The sequence below is a fragment of the Pseudorca crassidens genome, chromosome 11 (genome assembly GCF_039906515.1).
Source record: "Pseudorca crassidens isolate mPseCra1 chromosome 11, mPseCra1.hap1, whole genome shotgun sequence".
NCBI classification, from domain to species: domain Eukaryota; kingdom Metazoa; phylum Chordata; class Mammalia; order Artiodactyla; family Delphinidae; genus Pseudorca; species Pseudorca crassidens.
Genome location: NC_090306.1, coordinates 40710296 through 40715379, shown reverse-complemented (window position 1 = coordinate 40715379; position 5084 = coordinate 40710296).

Here is a 5084-nt window from a genome sequence, read left to right as displayed (position 1 = left end):
CTAATAAACCTTATGCTCGTTAACCTCAGTCTCACACTGTTTCCCAGGGAACCCAACCTATGACAGGTGTCTAATTGGTTGATTTTCAAACATTCTTGGTGACTTAGACCAAGATGCTATTTTACTCCATGTAACAAACACGAGTTGTGTCTACCATGTTTACCTATAGAATAAGAATGTCAACCAATATATTGTGGATGGCTAGAAACCAAGTACATGAAAAGTACCTATTTATGCTTACCTGACAAAGAAATGTAATTTACTTAAAAATAGTGTCTTAGCTGTGCATGGTTAGGACAATTCATATTATTTTAAATAAATTTATTTATTAATTTACATATTTATTTCGCTGCGTTGGGTCTTCGTTGGGCAAGTGGGCTTTCTCTAGTTCTGGGGAGTGGGGGCTACTCTTCCTTGCGGTGTGAGGGTTCTCATTGCAGTGACTTCTCTTGTTGCGGAGCACAGTCTCTAGATACATGGGCTTCAGTAGTTGTGGCTCGCTAGCTTAGTTGCTCCGTGGCATGTGGGATCATCATGGGGCAGGGCTCGAACCCGTGTCCCCAGCATTGGCAGGTGGATTCTTTTTTTTTTTTTTTTTGAAGGCTGCTGAGTGTTCCACTGTGCAGACATAACTGCTTTCACTAGCCCCCTCTGAATGAACATTTGGGATGTTTATCTTTCTGTAACCAGCAGGCCTTTTTTTTGTTTTTTTGCTCATTGCATTGTGGTCAGAAAAGATGCTTGATATGATTTCAATTTTCTTAAATTTACTGAGGCTTGGTTTGTGACCCATGATGTGATCTATCCTGGAGAATGTTCCGTGTGCACTTGAGAAGAAAGTGTAATCTGCTGTTCTTGGATGGAATGTCCTATAAATATCAGTTAAATCTATCTGGTCTATTGTGTCATTTAAAGCTTGTGTTTCATTATTAATTTTCTGTTTGGATGATCTGTCCATTGGTGTAAGTGAGGTGTTAAAGTCCCCCACTATTATTGCATTACTGTCGATTTCCTCTTTTATGACTGTTAGCAGTTTCCTTATGTATTGAGGTGCTCCTGTATTGGGTGCATAAATATTTATAATTGTTATATCTTCTCCTTGGATTGATCCCTTGATCATTATGTAGGGTCCTTCCTTGTCTCTTTTAACATTCTTTATTTTAAAGTTTATTTTATCTGATATGATTATTGCTACTCCAGCTTTCTTTTGATTTCCATTTGCATGGAATATCTTTTTCCATCCCCTCACTTTCAGTCTGTATGTGTCCCTAGGTCTGAAGTGGGTTTCTTGTAGACAGCATATAGATGGGTCTTGTTTTTGTATCCATTCAGTGAGCCTGTGTCTTTTGGTTGGGGCATTTAATCCATTCACGTTTAAGGTAATTATTGATATGTATGTTCCTATGACCATTTTCTTAATTGTTATGGGTTTGTTTTTGTAGGTCCTTTTCTTCTCTTGTGTTTCCCACTAAGAAAAGTTCCTTTAGCATTTGTTGTAGAGCTGGTTTGGTGATGCTGAATCCTCTTAGCTTTTGCTTGTCTGTAAAACTTTTGATTTCTCCATCAAATCTGAATGAGATCCTTGCCGGGTAGAGTATTCTTGGTTGTAGGTTCTTCCCTTTCATCACTTTAAATATGTCATGCCACTCCCTTCTGGCTTGTAGAGTTTCTGCTGAGAAATCAGCTGTTAACCTTATGGGAGTTCCCTTGTATGTTATTTGTCATTTTTCCTTTGCTGCTTTCAATAAAGTTTCTTTGTCTTTAATTTTTGTCAGTTTGATTACTATGTGTCTCAGCATGTTTCTCCTTGGGTTTATCCTGCCTGAGACTCTCTGAGCTTCCTGGACTTGAGCCACTATTTCCTTTCCCATGTTAGGGAATATTTCAACTATAATCTCTTCAAATTTTTGGGGGGGTCCTTTCTCTCTCTCTTCTTCTACTGGGAATCCTATAATGCGAATGTTGTTGCGTTTAATGTTGTCCCAGTGGTCTCTTAGGCTGTCTTCATTTCTTTTCATTCTTTTTTCTTTGTTCTGTTCCATGGTAGTGAATTCCACCATTCTGTCTTCCAAGTCATTTATCCGTTCTTCTGCCTCAGTTATTCTGCTATTGATTCCTTCTAGTATATTTTTCATTTCAGTTATTGTACTGTTCATCTCTGTTTGTTTGTTCTTTAATTCTTCTAGGTGTTTGTTCTTTAATTCTTTTAGGTCTTTGTTAAACATTTCTTGCATCTTCTCAATCTTTGCCTCCATTCTTTTTCCGAGGTCCTGGATCATCTTCCCTACCATTATTCTGAATTCTTTTTCTGGAAGGTTGCCTATCTCCACTTCATTTAGTTGTTTTTCTGGGGTTTTATCTTGTTCCTTCTTCTGGTACATAGCCCTCTGCCTTTTCATCTTGTCTCTCTTTCTGTGATGTGGTTTTTGTTCCACAGGCTGCAGGATTGTAGTTCTTCTTGCTTCTGCTGTCTGCCCTCTGGCGGACAATTCATATTTTATTTTAAAAACTAAAATTTGGTTGGCAAATTTCCTTTTCTATAAATTAATTTAGGAAAAATTGCTATCTTCAGGCTGTTCAGAAGTGTGGTATATTTCTTATTGTATTCAGATCTTTATTTATATATTAGCAAAATTTTATACTTTGAAAAATATAGAAAGATAGCCTATACGTTTTGTGTTAAGAGAATCCTTGGGTATTTTAGGTTTTCATTGTAAATATTTTATGTGTGTGTTTAAATTGAATTATAGGTGTGACACAGGTCCAATTGTTTTCTTTTATTGACTTATTAATAATCCTAAATTCATCTGGAATAATAAACAGTAATAAATAATAGCATCTGATAAAAGAGGCACCACAACAGAGGAGAGAAGAGAAGGCATTTTCACAACGGGTAGTGGAATAATTGGTTAGCGATTTGGAGCAAATCAGTTTAGATTCTTAACTCTCCCTAGATGGATTAAAGAATTAAATGGGTGGAAAAATATCTAAGTCATAAGAACTAAAGTCAAGTTCTGGTGTATATTATCTTTCCTCTGGATAAGAAATGAATTTGTAGGTCTAAGAAAAAAAATTTCAACAGTTCATTGACATAAAAATTTTGACGTCTGAACATAAAAAATAATAAAAGGCAGACAAAGGAAAAACTGTAGCTACAATTATGACTTTTAAAATATAAAAAGCTTACACAAATGGATTTAAAAACACTAAAATATTAGGAGAAAATGAGTAAAGCACATGATACACAATTCAGAGAAGAAATAAAAGGTCTAATAAGCACATTTTAAAAATTCAATAAAACTGGTAACAAAAGAAATGCAAATTAAACCCAGAAACCCTTGTTCACTTACTAAATTAATAAAAGTGAGTAAAATTATAATACCCAAGAATGCTGAAGATTCAATGCCACGAGCAGTTTCACATACTATTAATGTTTTAATGCATACTTTCTTTCTAGAAAGTGATTTTAAATTTGTAGCAAGTATTTTAAAACACAGATACATTTTAACCCTGGAATTCCACTTCTAGAAATTTATCTATGGAAATAATCAGAGATGAGGGAAAAGTTTAATACACTTATATAAAAAGTAAAAATCTGAAATCAATGAGAATGATTGCAAAACTGTATGATGGAATACTTTGTAGTCTTAAAATTTTATGTTTTTGAAGAATTTTTAATGACATAGTAAAATGATCAAAATTTAACGTCACCAAAATACAAAACTGGACATGATTCTGATTGTAATAATGGTATGCACATATACAAAATGAAGTAAATGTCAATAGTGGTTATCTAGAGTCTGTAAGCTTATGAATGATTTGGGTTTTCTTCTTTACATTTGACTGCATTTTCCAACTTTTCCACAGTGAGAATAAATTTTACAATTGTGTGTATGTGTGTGTGTGTGTGTGTGTGTGTGTGTATTTAAAAAGTGAATGGGAGGTAAAGAATTGGAAACATATTGTTAACTGTTCGAATCTTGGCCCTTAAATAGAAGAAAGATGAGAGCTATAGCCAGAGAGAAATGTAAAATCAAAGGAAATTTCCTCCCTCCCCCCCACCGCCACCCCACTTCTCCTCCATCCTCTCTTTCTTTATTTTTAATGATGGGAGAGGATTGAATACTTTACAGTCGGTAGAGCAGAGGATGAAAATACCGTAGTAGAAAAATAAATGCAGGAGTAAGTTTCCAAAGGAGGACAAAAAATCAGATAAAGAACACTGCCAAAGGACTTAACTTTGAACACATGTGTTGAACAAATGAATGAATGAACGAATGAACAAATGCCAAGCAATAAGACAATTTTCTTTCATTCTGTTCCTTTTCAAAATTGAAAAGGAAAGATCAGTGCATTTGTTTTTTGATCAAAGTTACAATATTGAATATAGAGAAAGAACTATTGAATTCATTATTAAATTGATATTGGTAAGTGCTTTGTATCTTAAGTATAGGATGATGTCTAAATACTAACTGTTATGAGAAGAACAAGGAGGAACAACAGGACAATTAACTTATAACTGTTTTTTTAAATCACAAAATTTAATTAGACTCCATTTACAAATGTGATTTTCATACAGCAAATGTGACTTAGAGAAAGCTGGCACTTATCCAGGTAAGTCTGGAAGTAAAAACTACACTTGCTATTAAGGAATGATCATTTTTAGGTGGTTGGGGCTCTGAATTTTCCAGATCATTCCCATAAACTAGAACCCTGTTAAATTAAATACATTATTTAAAAGTTTTTTGTAATTTTTAAAATTTTTATTTCTTCTTGAAGTATAGTTGATTTACAATGTTTCAGGTGTACAGCAAAGTGATTCCGGGATATATATATATATATATATATACATATATATATATATATACACACACACACACATATATTCCTTTTCAGATTCTTTTCCGTTATAGGTTAATACATTACTTTTTAAACACAGGTTGACGTTCCTTTTTTCCTTTTAAAAGTGTCATTTAATAGACATTTACCCTTGATGTTTTAAAATGATAATTTATTCATCACAAGATTCCAAAAATGGCTATTCATTTGATTTGTATATATAGGCTCTCAGACTTTAAAAACTT